This window comes from Phyllobates terribilis, unplaced genomic scaffold (genome assembly GCF_046119375.1).
Source record: "Phyllobates terribilis strain yellow unplaced genomic scaffold, ASM4611937v1 Scaffold_5__5_contigs__length_657084704, whole genome shotgun sequence".
Classification (NCBI taxonomy): domain Eukaryota; kingdom Metazoa; phylum Chordata; class Amphibia; order Anura; family Dendrobatidae; genus Phyllobates; species Phyllobates terribilis.
The window spans coordinates 102,821,183-102,842,372 of record NW_027362765.1 but is presented as its reverse complement, the minus strand read 5'-3'; the positions used below and the strand labels follow the sequence as shown (position 1 = coordinate 102,842,372).

Sequence of the window (21,190 nt, the reverse complement as noted above, 5' to 3'; positions counted from 1 at the left end):
CAATCGAGTTCCACGTCCTTGTCCCACTGCAGCGTTCAGTTGTCCCTACCCATTTCCTTGGAATGCAAGCGGCCACCCTCCCACCCACAGGCTGCAATACTAAACTGCCAGATTTCTGGGCAGCTCTTTGCACTTGAAATATAGCCTTTTAAGCTCGTGAAGGTGGAAGCTTTTCACAACCTTATGCCGGCGGCGTCCAGGTGTCCATACTCGGTCCCCAGCCGCCACTCTATTTCTCGGTATTGCCTCCGCCTTCCACAAGCACGGGTCCCACAACATTACCCATCCCCTCCCCAGTGCACTTACTGGGAAGGACCGCCTAACCACAAACACGTGGACAGGTGAATGTGGCCAGGGACAGTACGGAGCCAGTCCACAACTTTTTTTGCTGAGAGTTTTATTTAGCTCGGTGAAAGGACTGGCATAGAGGGAAACCGTATCTACCCTGCGTGTCATTTCTACCAGGAAGTCCTCTAAAGCTGTTTGCACTTGAAATGTGGCCTGAACATTACTGCTGGTACTTTTCTGTGGGAATTTGCTTGCCTCCTACCAACCTGGAATATTTCTAGCAAACTATGGTACGATGCCATGGTATTAGCACTGCCCCCAGTACCAGTAGCGAAGCCATCCCCAATTTCCTTCTCAGGAATTTTATTTGGTAGACCAAATACATTTTCTCACAAAGGAGCTGAAGATAGAGTGGCAGTAGTGACTCGCCTAGGGGGGATATATGGGAAACTCGGTACCCGGGCCTTTACCTTCTTTGTAGGATGTCACGGCAGTCGGCTCCCGGGCCCGTCCTCTGGGGTCACTCTTTAAAAGGGGCTTTTTGTTAACAGTTTGTCTCGTGATGCCAGGAAGAGTATGACTCGCCCAGGGGGGAAATATGGGGGAAACTCGGTACCCGGGCCGTTACCTCCTTGGTATGTCGCGGCAGTCGGCTCCCGGGCCCGTCCTCTGGGTCACTCTTTAAAAGGGGTTTCAATGTTTTTGTTAACAGTTTGTCTCGTGACGCCACCTGTGGTTTCTGGTAATAGTTACCAGCGCTACTGCAGACCTCCGGGGGTGATGGTATGGCAGCTGGGATGTTCCTGCTCCCCACAGGCGGAGCGGGCCCCCTGGGCAGAGTTGATAGATGGGATGCAGGTGAGAGATGGCCCGGTCGGGTCAGGGGGAATGACGGTCACGCACACAGGGGATTCGCTTCAGTACCTTTACTGGTGTAACGGCAGGTATGGTCCAGGGTACTTGCTAGGAAGGGTGCACTTCAGGACTCTCCCCAGTGAGCGGATATAAGGCCTCCTGATCCGTTTCTTCCCCTCTCTAAGCTTCTGGCCCGCCTGGAACTTGGCCTAGCTTCTATGTTGTGTTGCTCTCTCACCTGACCGCTTGGTAGTAGGACTTTTCCTTGGCAACCACTATCCCTGGACGCCGGGGCCTTCGTGGTTCCTAGTCCTGTTACTGATGGTAGCTTCAGGATGAAGCCTCCTGGTATGCCGGTTGTCCCTACTGGGTGTAGAGAACCCTGTAGGCACGGACCCGGTGTCCGGATTGTGTCTTGGGGTGAGCCTGTGATGCTCCTCTGCCCCCTCAACTCCTCTTGCCTCGGCCACACTCGGGGACCTCAACACACACAGCAGCTCACGTGCTGCTCTCAGACTGCTCTCTGTGTCAGCACACTCTCTCTCAGACTGAGAGACTAACTAACTGACTCCACCCTCCAGTTTATATATCCCTAACAGGGCTCCCTCTGGTGGTCTGAGGTGGAAGGGTGGAGGTGTCAGCTTGTAGTGAGGGCCTCTTGTGGAGAAGTCCATCCATGCAACCTTTTGGGTCCTGTGGTACCTGTGGTAGCAGGGTGCCACAGTATGTGCAAGTTTCTCCAGCCTGTTAGATATTAGAGGGTGAACGGCAGCACATTGGATCAGTGGTTTGCACAGAAGCGTTGGCTTCTACCTCAGGAGAGTTCATGATAGCGCTAACTTTGAATCTGCTATGGGGCTCTTGAGCGGGTGAGAAAGGTTAGCCCTCAGAATCAAATCCTCTGGTGGGCACAATGTTTTTCAATCTGAAATAGCTTTTCAGTGGGAGTTGAATTTCACCACAGCCATATTCTTTAGCTCGGTGAAAGGACTGGCATAGAGGGAAATAGTATCTACCCCGGCTGTCATTTCTCCGTCACCAGGTTCCGCCCATTGTCACACACAACCATGCCTGGCTGTATGTTCAGCGGTGAGAGCCACAGATCAGGCTGCTGTGTTACAGCTTTCAACAACTCTGCAGCGCTGGGCGGTTTGTCAATTAAGCATGTTATCTTCAGCACAGCCTGTTGCCGCTTGGCCAAGGCAGTGCTGTCAGCTTGTGACTGATGTGATCATTTCGGAGATGAAGGAGGAGGTGCATGAGCTGAACAATGTGATTACATTGAGGTTAAATTGGTGATGCGGTTTTTTATACTAAAGAAAGATCCTATTGTTTTGGGGTTTTTTTATGTTATTTTTTAAGACAAGTGCATTCACCAGGAAATTTCATTTTAACATTTTACAACCTTATCTGGCAATGTGGTGTGTAACACATCATCAGACACATCCTTTTTTATTTATGATGGAGTGACTCAAAGTCATAAAGCCTATTTTTACAGGGACATCAGACGGCCCTTACTATTCTTAAAAGGCCAGCAGTCGGCCCTAGCTATTGTTAGAGAGCCATCAGCCGGCTATGCATTGTTGTTCCCATTATTAACAAGTGGGTCTCCTATACTGTTATTGCATATCGAGTGACTGCAAGGGCTGCCAAAAATTTGGACGCAACCCAATACCCCTTTGAAGAGACATAGAGGAGGGTCTCATTAAAAATATGTTCCCATTATAAAGGAGCGGGTCTCCTATAGTGGTAATGCCCATGCTGTGACTGCAAGGGCTGCCAAAATTTGGGAAAAATCCCACTAAGAATTTAAAGACACACGGAGCAGGGCCACAGTAACGAAAAATTCCCATTAGAAAGGAGAGAGTCTCCCATAGTGTTGGCCTATGCAGTGAATGCAAGGGCTGCCAAAAATTTGGAGGCACTTCAGTGCCCCTTGGAAGAGACGTGGAGGACGGCCTCATAAAAAAATGTTCCCATTAGAAAGGAGCGGGCCTCCTATACTTGTAATGCCCATGCACTAAGTGTATGGGCTGACAAACATTTACCCCTGGGGGGTATACATGAACATATTGTATAAAAAAAAATTTTCACGGGCATCATAAACACCCTTTAAAAAAATTATGTGGGTGTTGCATTACGGACCACGGTCACCTTGGTGATATGGTGGTGGAGGATGAGGAAAAGGAGGAGGACAAGAGCAAATAGCCAAAATCAGGAAGCGTATACCCATGTGTGGGTGTGAAAAGGTGCATGGGAATACACCTCCCAAGAAAAGACACTGGATTTGAGTTTATGTTACGCTGCTATCATTCGGTGGTGTTGAGAAGTCTGGCCCAATCCAGCCCTTGTTCATTTTTATAAAAGTCAGCCTGTCAGCATTTTCAGTTGACAGACGGATGCGCTTATCAGTTATAATTCCACCAGCGGCACTAAAAACCCGCTCTGATAAAACGCTGGCGGTAGGGCAGGCTAGGACCTCCAAGGCATAGAGAGCCAGTTCATTCCACGTATCCAGCTTGGATACCCAATAATTATAAGGCACAGAGGAATCACGGAGGACGTTGCTACGGTCGGCAAGGTACTCCCTCAGCATCATCCCAAACTTTGCACTCCTTGTGAGAGTACCCCGCGCCTCAGGGCCTGTGCAATGGGAGGGTCTGAGAAAACTCTCCCAGAACTTTGACAGTGTTCCCCTGCCTCTGCTGGATTGAAGTGGTGTCTCTCTTGCCTGTACTCCTTGGTTGTCCAATGAAGTGTGCCCTCTGCCGCCAGCGTTTTCAGATGGGAATTTTTTTAATAGTTCCGCAACAAGGGCCTTCTGGTACTGCCCCATTTTTGTAGACCTGTCCACCTCAGGAATAAGAGATATAAAGTTCTCCTTGTAGCATGGGTTTAGAAGTGTCACCAACCAGTAATGACTGTCACCCAAAATTTTGAGAACGCGAGGGTCATGGGAAAGGCAGCGTAACAAACTCAGCCATGCGTGCCAGACTACTAACAGGTAAGACTTCCGTATCCTCACCAAGAGGATGACTGACCATGCTCTCCTCCTCCTCTCTGTCCTCTGGCGATCCACACTGAACAGACAGTATGACAGCTGTGCAGGTAGTGCCGTCTATAGTGCATGAAACTAGCTCCTGTCCTTCCTCCTCCTCCTCCTCCTCGTCACCCAATCCACGTTGGGATGAGATGAGGTTTGGCTGTATGTAATCACCCTGTATGGTTCCTTGCTCCATCTCATCGTGCTCCGCCTGCAATGCATCCTCTGATTGTGAGCAGAGAGAGTTTCAGAAGACAGAGAAGCGGGATGGTGACGCTAATTATGGTGTTATCGCCGCTCACCATCTTGGTGGAGTCCTCAAAGTTTTGGAGGATGGTACATATGTCTGACATCCATGTCTACTCCTGAGGTCTTATGTGTGGAGTCTGAACTGAATACCGACGACCTTGTTGATGTAGGTACTCAACAACTGCCCTCTTCTGCTCACAAATCCTTCTCAACATCTGCAGTGTAGAGTTCCAACGCGTGGGGACATCACACACCAGTCTGTGAGCCGGAAGCTGCAAACGCTGCTGAAACGCTGCAAGGGCGGCGGAAGCTGTAGCTGACTTTCTAAAATGGGCACACAGGCGGCGTACTTTAACAAGCAGATCCGGCAGCTCTGGGTAGGATTTGAGAAACCGCTGAACCACGAAGTTAAGCACATGGGCCAGGCATGGTATGTGTGTGAGCTCGCCTCGCCTCAGAGCCGCCACCAGGTTCCGGCCATTGTCACACATGACCATGCCTGGCTGTAGGTTCCGCGGTGTGAGCCACAGATCTGCCTGCTCTTTCAGAGCTGTCCACAACTCTTCAGCATTGTGCGGTTTTTCACCTAAGCATATTAGCTTCAGCACAGCCTGTTGCCGCTTGGCCGAGGCAGTGCTGCAGTGTTTCCAGCTTGTGACTGATGTGGTCATTTTGGAGATGGAGGCTGAAGAGGAGGAGGAGGCTGAGGAGGACGAGGTGCAGGAGCTGTAGAAATGAGGGGCAACCCTGATTGACCTAGGGCCCGCAATCCTTGGCGTCGGGAGGACGTGTTCCGTCCCAAGATCCGACTGGGTCCCGGCTTCCACTATGTTAACCCAGTGTGCCGTCAGCGAGATCTACCGTCCCTGCCCACAAGCACTTGTCCGTGGTTATGTGGAATTTACCGGTAACTGCGTTGTTGAGAGCACGGCTAATGTTTTGGGACACATGCTTGTGTAATGCAGGGACGGCACACCGGGTGTACCGAGTACCGAGGGACGGCCACCGCCATCAGGTTGCGGAATGCTTCAGTCTCCACGAGCCTAAAAGGCAACATTTCGAGAGCAAGCAGTCGTGAAATGTGAGAATTTAGTAGTGTGGCCTGTGGGGCGTTGGCTGCATATTTGCACTTGCGTTCCAAGGACTGGGGTATGGACAACTGAACGCTGCGCTGAGACAAGGACATGGACGTGCTTCCTGGTGCCGCTACTTGAGAGTGTGCAACGACAGGGGCAGGGCAGGAGGCGTCTTCGCATGCAGCATGGACAGGGGATTGGCTTGCATGCACAACAGCGGAAGAAGCAATGGTGCCACCCGCAGACACTGTTCCTGGACCCTGGGGTTCGGCCCACAAAGTCGGGTGCTTTGCTGCCATGTGCCTGATCATGCTGGTGGTGGTCAGGCTGGTCGTTTTGCCACTCCTGCTGATGCTGGCCTGGCAGGTGGTGCAAATGGCCTTTTTGGGGTTATCGGCAGAGTCTTTAAAAAACAACCATACTTGGGAAGACCCAACAGTTGTACTGGCAACTTCCTTCGTTTTTGTGTTACGTGGAACGGTTGCCTGCGGCCACCACACTGCTTCTTCCTGCCTGTTGGGGTGCTCTGCCTCCCTCCCCCTGTGTGCTGCTGTCCTCGCTCTGCATGTCCTCCTGCCAGGTTTGGTCAGTTACTATATCATCCACCACCTCGTCTTCCACTGCACCCTGGTCCTCCTCCTGACTTTCTGGCAATTGTGTCTCATCATCACCCACCTCTTGTGACACTTTCCCACCGTCGCCTTCGTGTGACCGTGTCTGCTCAAATATTTGGGCATCGCTACACGCGATCTCCTCTTGCCCCACTTCAAGTGGACCGGGCGAGAGGCCCAAATCTATGAATGGAAAAGTGAACAGCTCTTCAGAGTGTCCAAGTGTGGGATCAGTTGTCTCTGGGTACTCGGCATGGTGGGAGGAAGGAGGATCAGAGTGAGGAATATGCGGTCCAGACTCACGGCTACTGAGATTTGACCGTGTGGAAGACAGGGTGGTGGTGGTGGCTAAGTGACTGGAAGCATTATCCGCTATCCAACCAACAACCTTTTGACATTGCTCTGGGTTCAATAGTGGTGTGCTGCGGTCCCCTAGAAATTGGGACAGAAAGGTCAGGCGAGAAGATGTGGGTGTTTGTTGTGGCACAATTTCGGCTTGCCCACGGCCTTGTCCTCGGCCTCTGCATGCACCATTACCATCATGTCCAGTTAAACGTCCCTTGCCCATTTTAAATGGAGGACAGTATCTTCCACGCTCACTACAAATGACTGAGTTTGGAGCGAACTTATATGTGATCCATGTGATAGAGAAAACAGAGTTTTAAATACCTGGCCTGTAGGTAAGTAGTTTGAACAGCAAACTGCGGTGAATTGCTTCAATGACACACTAAAGGAAATTTTTAATGGAGGCCAGAAATGGCAGTATTTTCTGACAATGTATATGTGATCCGTTTGACAGAGAAAACACAGTTTTAAATAGCTGGATTTCTAGTGCTCTAATATGGAAAGGACCTGGCTGTATTCTGCAGTGCCAACAAGCAAATGGCACAGAAAAAATTGTGTTCTCTGGATTGCTTTTTAAGCAAATAATGAGGATTAAGATCCAAAGAAAAGTATTCCTGGTCCCTGAGACCTGGACCTTTGTATAGAAATATCTAACAGCAGCAGAAGGCAGAATTGGAATGGAGCCTCTTGTGCTATGTGCACTGCAGTCTGCTATATACACTGCCTGCCTATACACCCTGCCTGCCTGATATCTCTGCAGATGGATTAGTCCTCAGAAGGACTGTTTGTTAAGATGGATATGTGTAATGTACGGTTTTTCTCCCTACACTACCTAATACACGATCAAATCTCTCCCTGACACCGCAGCAGCTCTCCCTACATTGTCTGATCCGGAGTGACTGTGACGAGCATGGCGGCGCCAGGTCTGATATAGACCTGATGACGCTGTGCGGCCAGCCAATCACTGTAATGCCCACAACCAACATGGCTACGGCATTACAGTGCATGGCAGGCAATCCCTGCATGTTCATTGGCTCTCTAACGAGCGCCAAACATGCAGGGAGGGAACCCAAGCAACCCGGAAATACTCGGCGAGCGTCGAGCATCTCGAGAAGTGAGATGCTCGGGCGAGCACCGAGCAGTAGCGAGCATGCTCGCTCATCACTAGTAACGAGGACCAGATTAGGACATGCTCTTCTCTGAAAGAAACTACAGAGTTCTCAATGAGATGGAATTAAAATACCAAACACCTTTAGAAAGTTGTAGATCTTTATACGATGATTGAAAGAATATTACTTTCTTATATAACCTCCTTAAAGAAAAACCTTATTATTTTCTGGCCCTTCTCCCAATGGATCATTGCCGTCATCTGACACGTAATCAGTTCTGGTCAGAGTCTACCATGAACGTGTGTCATTATTGATAAGGATGTGTACACAGGCGACCATCAACATATCTAAATGAACCATGCATGAGCCGTTCGAGAGCCAACGACAGACAGAATATGTTTGAGAGGTAAATCATATATGCAAATTAAGACAATTTGCATATTTAATTTATCAGAGGAGCATGCATGACTTATAAGTCTCCTCACTCTGACATGCCAGGCTTGGCTTGTCACTCTCCACAAGGAGGAATGTTACCCCTAACATCCCAGAGGTAAAGCATGTAACAGATGTTGGTAACATACAAGTGTAGGAAAAGGTGTCGTGGATGACTGCAGGAAGAATGGGCACCGAGGTGGAAATCCAATAAAAAGCGAATAATTAAAAAAAAAAAAAAGAATTGTGATGTAAAAATCCTTATTTAATTCGGGCTTTGGATAAACAAACTGCGTTTAAATTTTTCACATCCCAGACAACCTTTTTAAAGGGAACCTGTCACATCCTAGTTACTATCATCACTGCCCCCGTTGGTTTGTTAATGATGCAATGTACATCACTAACAAGCGGTTTTCATGAAAAATCGGTGGTAGTATAATGATTTTATAACGTTTTATATACTTTGTCTTACCTGCTCGTATTCAGTCATAGGGGTGTGATTCTCAGATTCAGTCATGGGTGGGCACCGCTTTCAGTCATTGCTGGCGCCGCCCATGACATTTGAATACTGCTCCTGGCAAGCGCTATGTTTGTGGGCCACTGGTCCGGCGCGTGTGCACTGAGGCTGTGTGATTACCAGCTTCAGTGTGCACGCGATGTGAACTGTGGCTCCCGGCGCGTGCGCAGTCAATGTATCTTGCGGTCACCACATGGGCAGCGATACTGCAGCGGTGACCGCAAGATACATTGACTGCGCACGCGCCGGGAGCCACAGAACCGGATCAGCGGCCTGACGTGTGCAAATGCATATGCGCATTATAAGCATTATAATACCACCAATTTTCATGAAGACAGCTTGTTAGCGATGCACATTACATCACTAACAAAGCAATGGGGGCAGTGTACATAGCAACTAGAACAGGTTCCCTTTAAGCCAGAAGATTGGACTGTCTCTTAAAAAGAACTTTTAACACCTCCATACCCATTGAATGAAAGTCGGCTGAACCATCCAATTTTAGTGAGACTTGATGTATATGGGGGCCTCTAGAATCTCCCCTGACAGATGAAAATCTGGGAAGTGAAAAATCGGACAGTTGTAATTTCAACGGCCGATCCTTTTGTTTTCCGAAAAGTCACTCTCCTCTCCCCCTTCACCACTGAAAATATTCTCGGGAGATCCCTGCGCTCATACGGGGAAGTCGAAAGATCCGATGAATGGTCAATCGGTCATCTGACACCCATCTCAATGGTATCTAGAAGACAAAATCGGAGCACTCCATGGTGAAGTCCTGGTGATAAGAAACGGGGAAAAGTAGATGGAATCTGATCACCTGGTGGAATTGTTCAGGTCAGGTACAACTCTGATGAGAGTAGTAGTGAAGTGGTATTCCTGGTATAGACTACTGCTCCACCCATTGACGCAGACAGAAAGGCTCATTAAAACAATTGTGAGGCAAAAAAATAAACGTTGCAGTGGGCGCTTTCACAGTGAAGATAAGAATGAGAAAGTGTAGAAAAACAAACATTTGTTAAAAGACAGCATCGCGTTTCAAATTCAATCTGATTTCTTCCTCAGGCTCCAAGGAAATTGCATGTCCAACCTATTGGGGAGTAGCAAAACCCAGACACACAATAGAACAACATACAAATAGTTAATAATCATAATACAAATAAAGAATAGAAGATGACTTCTGTAATTGAAAACAAAAGGTTTCTGTACCAAATATTAAGTTCTGTTTTTCTATTGTATCAAATACTTATTTCATGCAATAAAATGCAATTTAATTATTTAAAAATCATAAAAACCAGAAAATCATTTAAGATTCTGTCTCTCACAGGTGAAGTGTACCTACAATAAAAAAATTACAGACTTCTCCATTATTTGTAAGAGGGAAAACTTGCAAAATCGTCAGTGTATCAAATACTTATTTCCCCCATTATATATACAATCTCTAGATGAAAAAGTAAATGATTTTGAAACACCAAAAAAAAAATAAATAAAATCCCCCCCCCCAATTTTTTTTTTTTTTTTTTTTACTTCACAATTTTTTACTTTTTATTTTATTTTATATACTTCTTTATGTAATAGCCAGAGAAAGAAATCAGACCAATTTTGAATCACGTTGCTGTCTTTAAATAAATGTTCACTGTTTTTCTACACCGTCTCATCCTTGTCTTCATTGTGACAGCGCCCACCGCAACAATTTTTTTCTTATTTTTTGATTTGCATCTCCAGGGTATGGCAGCTATTAGTAATAGTCCAGGCCATTTCTGAAGTGGTAAAAATCCATAAATATCTTATGGACTCGGTGGCCCCCACTCCCTCAAAACCACATTCTCTTTCTGATTGGCTGGGACACACAATGAGAACTTCATATATGGTCAGATAGTCCAGAGGTAATTCCCATGTCTGGTGCCTTCACAGATAAAAGTTGACATAGGTGACTATAATGGCAATTTTTAGAGGTGACACCCAGATTCCCATACAGTGTGAACAGCATCACGGTGTGGTGTCACACCGGCCTGATCTGGCTATTCTACAGCACTTTATGGGGGTCCAGACAGTGCTACCTCCCTGTGGAGTCGTCGTTCATTGCTTTGGAGTCGTTTTATAGGGAGGTAAAACGAAGTATGGCTGACTACAGGCCAGGTGAATAGTCCCAGTTGAGCCCCCCATTTTTTTCCATGATGCCGTGGGCTGCAGTAATGGTTGCACGCCTCAGGGTTAATGCTTCTGCTCCTTTCTGCAGGGACTTCAGCAGCCACCATTAGTAGTAGAAGGAGCTCAAAATGGAGCATAAAGTGCAAGTCTCGACCCAGATTCCAAGTGCTGATGAATTCTGTGAACTCGCGGTGAACTGGAGGTCTCAGTGCGGATCCTCTGCTCAACCACATCCCAAGTAATGAAGGTTGGCAGGACGGCAAAGCCATGTTATTCAACGAATGTACCAGAGCACAATTTTGATATTTTTAATTCTGAATATCTGTTAGGAGGACGATCCCAGCGCTGCAGGACAGAGAGACAGCCGATCAGATACTGATCATCTTTATCCATATCACTCACACGGGCAGCTTTCCTACCACCAGTCATCTCTAGAAAAACTGGATGTAATACGGATAGGATTCAGACGTGAGATGAGCTTCCAGATGACAAACTTTTCCCACATGTGCCTCTTCGGGGCTGATCGCCGCCTCTTCCCATGATTTCTCGCTGCGACAACATGAAAACCACAAATATTTCCAAAATTCCTGCAGAAGCCGCTCCACCCCGGACACTATATGAATTTCAGCTGCACAGATGTCTGTTCCGGAAACAAGGTAAAAACATAGGAAAAGTCCAGGAAACTCAAGTGGCACAGCAACAGTCAGCTCAACTCCATGAATTCTTAAAAATTAAGCAACAATAAATACACACTGTATTGACAAAACTATTGGGACACCTACAGGGGCCTTTATGACTTCCCATTCTAAATTCATAGCCAATAATGTGGAGTTGGTCCCACCTTTGCAGCTATGACAGCTTCCATTGTTCTGGAAAGGTCTTCCACAAGATTTCGGAGGTGTCTGGGATTTTTTGCCCATTAACCCAAAAGAGCATTTATGGAGGTCAGACACTGATGTTGGGGAGAGACCGGACTCACAATCTCTGTTCTAGCTCATCCCAAAATGTTTGGATGTGCTAAGGTTAGTGCTCTGTGCGGCGGTCATGTTATTCCACATCCAATCCAACCATATCTTTAAGGACCTTGTGCACCAAGTACAGTCATTGGGAACAGAAAAGGCCCTTCCCCAAACTGTTCCCACAAAGTTGGAAGCTACAATTGTCTAAAATGTCTTGTGCTGAAGCATTAAGATTAATGGACTGTGGCAGACCCCTTAAGACCAAGCCCTTATCATTATCCTCCTCTACCAAACCTTACAGAGGGCACAATTCAGTCAGGCGGGTAACGTTCTCCTGGCAAACCCAGACTTGTCCATCAGACGCCAGATACAGAAATATGATCAGTTACTCCACAGAAAATGTTTACACTACTCCAAAATCCAGTGGTGGCAACTTTACCCCACTACAGCTGACACCATTGTGCTTGGTAAGACTGCATGCAGCTGTTCGGCCACCAAGGGGCCAGATGTTATGTTATACACAGGGAGCAATGGGATTTAATGAAGAAGCTGAATTCAATGATGAAGACGTATCTCAATACAATCTATAATGGTCACATCCATCTACTTATGCAACAATACCCCCAGTCCATACCATAGTCCAAATATCGATCCTAGGTTACATTATGGTTTATAAAAGAGTTGCCACACAATTTTCTACAATTCTACATTGCAAATCTGCCTAGTAACAAAATGATACATCAGTATATGGAAACACTTGTGATGGATCTAAGCAAAGGAACTTGACTGTATGACAGATGGAACAGAGGACAGCGCTACCTCAGCTGTCAATCCCACAATGAGCTGAAGCAGTATGTCGTCATTCTCTGGAGAATCTGTCCCCATAACTCGCAGTAAAATCTCTCCAGGTGTTCGAAAAAGGAGACGCAGAGGACCTGGGGCAATGTCTGACAGCAGTAACTGACAGCTACAGCGGCAGGTGGTGTCAAGCGGTGGGATCTCTGCAGCAACGTGTGAACATGAAGAGAGATGCACGGTCAGCATGAGGCAGCGGCATCGACTGGACACAATCGGGCATGTAACTATTAGCTTATATTCACATGCAGCATTTTTGCTGCATTTTTTTTTACAACAAGAACTCTGCATTGAAAATGCAGGTTTTGCAGCTTTTTTTGGTGCGGATTAAATGTGTGATTTGTCCACAGTACGTGTTTAATAAAATTAGTTTGACACCAAAAATGCTGCAAAAACGCTAGCAAAACCCGTTTGCTGTGTTTTTGCACTTTCTCATTGCTTTTTAATAGTGAAAAAAAACACAGCATGTGAACAAAGCCTAATTGTGTAAGGTTCTCCATGGCATGGGGGACAATTCGCCGGACTGATACATTATAACAAACAATCAGCACATGAGAAATTTGTGCCTACACTGAATACAATTGTGATAAAATATTTTGCACCTCTTTACTGCACAGAAAAATTTGCTACATTTTACAGCAAATGAGATATCTAAGATCTCATTCACACGCTGCATTTTTTTCTCTTGCGTTTTTTTTTTTTTTTAATCTGCAGCAAAAGAATAAAAAAAAAAAAAGATGTAAAAACATGACTAGAATGAACGTACCAGAAGCAGCATTTTTCTTTCAAACACTCAAAAATCTGTAGCAAAAATTCTGGTGTGAATATACCCCAATACAGGTTTTCAGTCTCTTGATGTAAACAAAAAAACTCCCTATTCATTGTCAGCAAGCGGAGAACTTAAAGTGATCAAAAAATCAGAATTAAAAAAGAAAAAAAATAATAGTCTTTTAGAAAGTTGCGTGCCTTTTTATTTTCCAAGAATTACAATGTACTCGCGTAGGACTACAGCGGCCCTATAAAGGCTTTAGTAAAGCTCGGAGCTAAGAGATGAAGAAGAAAGTGACGGCCTCCCCGTCAGCCTTATCTTCGCATGGTTCAGTCTCAACATGTTGGCTACAAGTGTTTTATACGATTAAAATGAAGTCAAGCGGCGGCTTGGCGACTTCCACGGAGTGAGGCTGATAATACAAGCCCTCGCTGGCGACCTCCTAAAAGAGATCACACGAGGAGTTAATTGGAAATCCCGCGCTCTTTCTGCTCTTCTCTGCTGGAGCGTCGGCCGAACAAAACAGAATCTTCAGAGCCCACCGCGTCCCCCCGACAACCAGCGCAGAATAAGCTCCCGCTGCTGCTCTACAATTCACACTCCTTCCTGCTGAACCAGGGAAATTACTGGCTTATAGTGAAGACAGATTGAAAAAAAAATCCTGCATAACCGAAGCTCCATCACCGGCAGCTTTCACGCGTTTCAGAACATACCCTTCTGGAGACCTTAAAGAAAACCGACAATAATGCCACGGAGTTTTTGAAATGGATCCACGTAAAAATAAAATTGTGTGAACAAAACCTAAAAGTTCCCAGCAGAATCTGCAGCGTTGTACCCATATTACATAGAGAAATCCACGGTTACATCCCAACTCCGCGTCATATCCACATTACATAGAGAATATCCCTAAATATATCACACCCGGTCACATCCATATAGAAAAGATCCTCAGATATAAAAGAGAGCAGCGACAAGTCCGGACGTAGAAAATATTCCCGGAGGCATCACATAATGGTGTCATATCCACATTATGCAGAAAATATCACTAGATCTGTCACAACACCATGACATATTCTCATTATACAGAATATCTCCGGATGAAGCACGCGATGTTACATCCACGTTTTTATACAGAATATCCCCGGATGAAGCACACAGTGTCATATACACATTATATACAGAATATTCCTGGATGAAGCACACAGTGTCATATACACATTATATACAGAATATTCCCGGATGAAGCACACAGTGTCATATACACATTATATACAGAATATCCCCGGATGAAGCACACAGTGTCATACCCAGGTTATATACAGAATATCCCTGGGTGAAGCACACGATGTCATACCCACGTTATATACAGAATATCCCAGGATGCAGCACTTGGCGTCATATCCACATTATATACAGAATATCCCCGGATACAGCACACGGTGTCATATCCACGTTTTATACAAAATATCCCTGGACGAATCACACGATGTCATACACACGTCATATACAGAATATACACGTTATATATACAGGATGAAGCACACGGTGTTATACCTACGTTGTATGAATATCCCCGGATGAAGCACACAGTGTCATACCCACGTTATATAGACAATATTCCCAAATGCAGCACAAAGATGCCAGCAGAATCTGCAGCGTTATATCCACTTAAGGCCATGTTCCCACGATGAGTATTTGGTGAGTTTTGTTGTATTTGCTGCATTTCTGCACCCATTAGGATATATATATACCCACGTTAAGAAATTGCAGCAGACATTTCTGCATTAAAAATGCGTCTCTTGGTATGAAAAATGCTGCGCAAAATACGTGTGTTTTTGCTGCATATTTATGCCTTCTGTTTTACTCATTCATTTCAATGAGTGAAATACGCTGCAAAACTGCTAAAAGAATGGACATGCTGCAGATCTGAAATTGCTTCAAATCTGCAAGGAAAAAAAAAAAAGCAACATGTGTATGAGATATTCACTTTGCTGGTGCTGTAAAACACAGTTGCCATGCCCTACTGCAAGAAATGGACTCCTGCTGGCGACTGGGGTACAAGATATGTAAGATATGATGAATCAGGCGCGCTTGGTCAGGCCCCACACTACTTTTCAAAAGGTTGGTGGCACTGGCTGGGATTGATGTAAAAGAACCAAAAATCTTAAAGCTTTAGTGCACAAAAATGTGTGACATTTTAGGCAGTTTTATGTCAGCAAAGAGGTGAAAACGTCTTAAAAAGGTTATCCAGGACGATTTTATTTCGTTATTTATTTTACTGTGGCCTAAAAACTAACAGACAGGTAGTTGTCTTCCTGTTCTTCCCGGCTCCGCTCCCCGCTCTTGCTGGCCATTCTGCTGCTTCACATCGACAGAGCAGCTCTTCTTCTTCTTCCAGGCTGCTCTGTCGATGTGGTGTGACTGCCGATGTCATGCTGATTGACAGCCGGCTCCCCGCAGTTAAGCAGCAGGGAGCTGGCTGTTAATCAGCATGATAGTGGCAGTAACACCCCATCGACAGAGCAGAGCAGAAGAGTAGTCAATGCTCTGTTGATGTGATGTCAACAGAGGTCGCAGAATTGCTGCTAGGAGCAGTCAGTGACCTCTCTGACCCGGCACTGGGCAGAACAGGCAGGTAATTAGCAACTACCTACCAGTCTGCTTTTAAGCCCATAGTAAAAAAAAAAATATATAGTCCCGGATAACCCTTTAATGCATCGGCCTCTTAGTGTCATATGTCCTGTACATTAGTAAATGGATAAATACTGTATTAAGGGACACGTTCTATTATGTGATGGGAATATAGTGCATGATAGAAGGTCATGCGTACAGTATTAGGTTATTTTTAGGACACTATTACTGGACCGGTTCTTTCTATTAGGCCACGGCCCCACTATCAGTATTTGGTCAGTTTTTTTTTCTCAGGAGTGGGAGCCAAAACCAGGAGTGGGTGATAAATGCAGATTTGCGCCTTATTTAAGCTTATTTTAAATGCTCGCCATTGTGGGCAGTTTTTGTTTTCCAGATATTTGTGGCTGATTCATCATCTGCAACTTGACATCAGTTGAAAGGATGGATATCACCTGGTGTATACAGGAAAGGACGGATATCGCCCGGGGCATATCTACAACAGGATCATGTACAAAGTATATTTATAAAGAGCACAGATAACACTCCTTGTGGGTATGAATAGAGTATATCAACACTATGTATGATAGTGGGGTGTAAACAGGAGATCAGAATGTGTATGTGATAAATAGATACTGTATACATACACAAACAGGTCGGATATCTCCCACACTCCTCAACATTGAAACTAAATCACCAAGAAAGAAAAAAATTGTGGAATTATAGAAATGACATGTTCTTGATCTGCAGATGATGAAAAAATTGGAAACAAAATTTTCAAAACATCTTGATTTATTCAGCATGGAGCATGAGCCTTGTGCAGAAATTCCCCCATTTACAGCCTCGGCTGCTATCAATGAGGTTATTAATGGTTGTCTGAGGAAGGTTCTGCTGCGCTGAATGCACTTGGACAAATCATCATGATCCGCTGCTGGCAGCTCCTTCTGCAATTACCAACCAATGATGTCCCAGATGTACTTGATGGGAAACAAGTCCAGAGACCCTGCAGGCCATGGTAGCACACTTAGGCCTCACAGGCTGCTCACAGAAACACGAGCAACATGAGGCCTGGCATTGTCATGCTAAAAATGGCTCCTGGGACACTTTTGGAGAAATGGGCGCACCATTGGTTCCACCACCAAATCAATGCAACTCTGAGCTGATAGTGTATGTGGAAAGAATACTAGAAGGGTCCGGCTACTGTACAATATGTCACTCCATATTATTATTATTATTATTATTATTTATTATTATAGCGCCATTTATTCCATGGCGCTTTACATGTGAAAAAGGGGGTATAATACAAGAACAATTTCAATAATCTTGAACACAATGTGACAGCGACTGGTACAGGCGGAGCGAGGACCCTGCCCGCGAGGGCTCACAATCTACGAGGGATGGGTGAGGATACAGTAGGTGAGGGTAGAGCTGGTCGTGCAGCGGTATGGTGGAGCGGTGGTTACTGCAGGTTGTAGGCTTGTCGGAAGAGGTGGGTCTTCAGGTTCCTTTTGAAGGTTTCCACGGTAGGCGAGAGTCTGATACGTTGGGGTAGAGAGTTCCAGAGTAGGGCGGAAGCACGGGAGAAATCTTGTATACGGTTGTGGGAGGAGGAGATAAGAGGGGAGTAGAGCAGGAGATCTTGTGAGGATCGGAGGTTGCGTGGAGGTATGTAACGGGAGACTAGGTCGGAGATATATGGAGGAGACAGGTTGTGAATGGCTTTGTATGTCATGGTTAGGGTTTTGAACTGGAGTCTCTGAGCAATGGGGAGCCAGTGAAGAGATTGACAGAGAGGAGAGGCCGGGGAATAGCGGGGGGACAGGTTGATTAGTCGAGCAGCAGAGTTTATGATAGATTGGAGGGGTGCGAGAGTGTTAGTGGGGAGGCCACAGAGCAGGAGGTTGCAGTAGTCAAGGCGGGAGATGATGAGGGCGTGCACTAGTGTTTTTGCAGATTCATGGTTTAGGAATGTGCGGATCCGGGAGATATTTTTAAGTTGAAGTCGGCAGGAAGTGGAAAGGGCTTGGATATGTGGTTTGAAGGAGAGTTCCGAGTCCAGGGTTACCCCGAGGCAGCGAGCTTGAGGGACTGGGGAGAGTGGGCAGCCATTGACTATGATGGATAGGTCAGTTGGGAGGGTTGAATGAGATGGCGGAAAGATGATGAATTCTGTTTTGTCCATGTTAAGTTTTAGAAATCTAGCAGAGAAGAAGGATGAAATAGCAGACAGACATTGTGGGATTTTGGTTAATACGGAGGTGATATCGGGTCCAGAGAGGTAGATCTGTGTGTCATCAGCATAGAGGTGATAATGAAAGCCATGAGACTCTATGAGCTGTCCCAGGCCTAAGGTGTAGATGGAGAAGAGCAGGGGTCCTAGAACTGAACCTTGGGGGACACCGACAGATAGGGGGCGAGATGAAGAGGTGGTGTGTGAGTGGGAGACACTGAATGTCCGGTCTGTTAGGTATGAGGAGATCCAGGATAGGGCCAAGTCTGTGATGCCGAGAGATGAGAGAGTCTGTAGTAAGAGGGAATGGTCCACTGTGTCAAAGGCAGATGACAGGTCTAGGAGGAGGAGGAGGACAGAGTAGTGTCGCTTAGATTTGGCGGTTAGTAGGTCGTTGGTGACTTTAGTCAGTGCAGTTTCAGTAGAATGGTGCGGTCGGAAACCAGATTGTAGGCGGTCAAAGAGGGAGCAGGAGGAGAGGTGGGAGGACAGTTCAGAATGGACATGTTGTTCCAGTAGTTTTGAGGCATAGGGGAGAAGTGATATGGGGCGATAGCTAGACACAGAGGATGGGTCAAGGGAGGGCTTTTTGAGGATGGGTGTGATTGAGGCATGTTTGAAACATGAGGGGAAGACACCAGTTGTTAGTGACAGGTTGAAGAGGTGGGCTAGGGCTGGGATGAAGATAGTGGTAAGGTTTGGGATACCATAATCCCGGGAGTAGGATCGGTGTGACATTCCCTTGTGAAGGCCTCTTCATGGCGTTGCCCAAGTGGTCTTGACAGTTTTGGAGAATGGCGCATATTGATCCATTCTGTACTAGAAGCAAACTGAGGTTAAGGTGTCACACAGGGTCTGCACAAACCACCAGAAGACTTTTGCACAACATTGCGCTACAAGACGTACGGCTACAGGAGTCCATTGTTGTCACACCACAGTGCCCAAAGGCCATCACGGTGCAGAACAAGCCAGCAATGGAGGTCTGTCCTCTTCAGCGGTGAATACCACTTTTGTCTTGGATGCAATAGCTGGAGATTGGTCTGAAGACCACGAGGGCAACACCATGAAGAGGCCTTCACGAGGGATCGAGAAAGGGTATCAAAAGCCATTTGGAAACATGACAATGCAAGGCTGCATGTTGCTCATGCCAATAAGTGTCCTATACGTGCTACCATGGCCTGTAGCGTCTCCGGACTTGTCTCCCATCGAGCACATCTGGGACATCATCTGTCAGCAATTGCACAGGGAGCTGCCAGCAGTGGATGTTAATGATTTGCCCAAATGCATTTAGCGCAGTAGAACCTTCCTCAGACCACCATTAATAACCTGATAGCAGACCAGGGTGTAAGTGCAGGGATTTCTGCACGTGGCGCTCATACATCTCAATTTATTACATTTTGGGTATCAAAAAATGTGTTTCATAATCTGCAGATCAGTAACTTGTTCTCATCCTGCGATTTCCATCAGTCCACGGCTTCTCCTATATATATATATATATATATATATATATATATATATATATATATATATGATATACCTTATACACATGACAGGGCTATGTGCCGGGCTTCTCTCCCGGAGTATGCGCCGTACAGGTGCCGGGGCCGCCGATGCATCTCGTTCTGTACAGGACGGTGGCAATCGTTCCACATATGGGGGATCTCGCTGGTGACACCCCGCCTGACCGCACGTACCTGTCATGCTCCGGCCGCCGCTCCCCCGGTCACTCCGCAGCTCCAGTCCCTGCTGCAGGTGTCGGCACCCGCGGACGCTTCACCACTGTTCCGCAGAGCTGACGGCTTAGAGCTCCGCCCTCTCCGGACCGACCCCGCCCTAGCACCGCCCACTGCCTATGAGCCGAGCCCCGCCCCGCCCCGCCCCGTCCACCTCTGGATTAAGCCTGCGTCTCATACCGGTGAGCGTGGAGATTCCGCCGCACGGTGCACTCGTCCTCTCTCCCTGCACCGTGCGGCTGGAGACCCGGAGTGTGAGCTCCTGGTGTCAGTCACGGCTCTTATGTGAGGGCGCCTCAGACAGATGTGAGGTAATGCTCAATTATGGCGTGGTAGTGGAGGTAAGTTCCTGTCACCATGGTGATTGGAATGGCGCCAAAGAGACGCCACATTGACTATAACGGTGGCCATCGAAGTTTATGTCACTCCCTGACGGAAATGTGAACATAAGGTAATGGAGCTGATTCCTGAGAAGGAAATTGGTAGGAAAATATCAGGGTGTTTCAGGAGACGTGTCTGTGTGGGAAATAAAGGTTTGTCTGAACTGATCTCCATCTGTGAGGGAACCGCGGCTCCCAGCATCGCCCTGTTAGCTATAGAGCCATAGGAGGTCATATCTTAAGGGGTAAAAGAAAGAGAAAAAGATTAATTAAATTCCTTGAAAGCGAAAGACCTTCCTGAAGCGGTTACCTCTTGGGAAGAAAATAAAAAAGTTACTTTTGAACACCCAAAAAAATTAATTGTAAGGCTATGTGCCCACGATGCAGAAATGCTGCATATTTTTTCTGCTTCTCCCTGTCAGGAAAAAACGCATGCGGATTTTACATGCGTTTTTCCTGCCAGGTAGAAGCGTTTTTCAAGCGTTTTTGCATGCATTTCTTCATGCGGGTTATCAAGCGCTTTTCCAAGCGATTTTAGCATCACTTGGAAAAGTGCTTGACAACTTGTTCACACTATATAAATCCATGCAACCGGCAGGGATTTATAGTAGTGTGACCAAGTTAGTTAAAAAAGAAAGAATAAGAATGGTAAAAAATAAAGATTAAACTTACCTTCCGATGTCCTCCCGGTGTTCTCTCCGCTGCGTCCGGTGTCTTGGGTGGCTCGCGGTGGTGTGAAGGACCTGCGGTGATGTCATTGAGTCGTGTCAGGTCACATGACTCAATGACATCACCGCAGGTCCTTCACACCACCGCGAGCCGCCCAAAACACCGGACGCAGCGGAGAGAACACCGGGAGGACATCGGAAGGTAAGTATAATCTTTATTTTTTATTTTAAATTCTTTTTTTTTTTTTTACAGGTACCATGGTACCCAGGTCTGGATGAGAGTCTCCTCTCCTCCAGA

General features: G+C 46.4%; 1 protein-coding gene across 7 annotated transcripts in view; it reads right to left on the bottom strand.

Moving 5' to 3' along the window:
• Nucleotides 1-20,044, bottom strand: part of SULF2 (sulfatase 2) — an 87,323-nt gene extending 67,279 nt beyond the window's left edge. For 4 of the 7 annotated variants that reach the window (XM_073682650.1, XM_073682653.1, XM_073682649.1 and 1 more), the window contains exon 1: nucleotides 19,806-19,961. The gene's annotated coding sequence lies outside the window, so the exon portion shown is untranslated. Of the gene's footprint in view, nucleotides 1-19,805; nucleotides 19,962-20,024 lie in introns of those variants that run through there. The other 3 variants (XM_073682651.1, XM_073682656.1, XM_073682652.1) reach the window with 3 other exon arrangements.
• Between the last annotated feature and the right edge of the window lie 1,146 nt (nucleotides 20,045-21,190).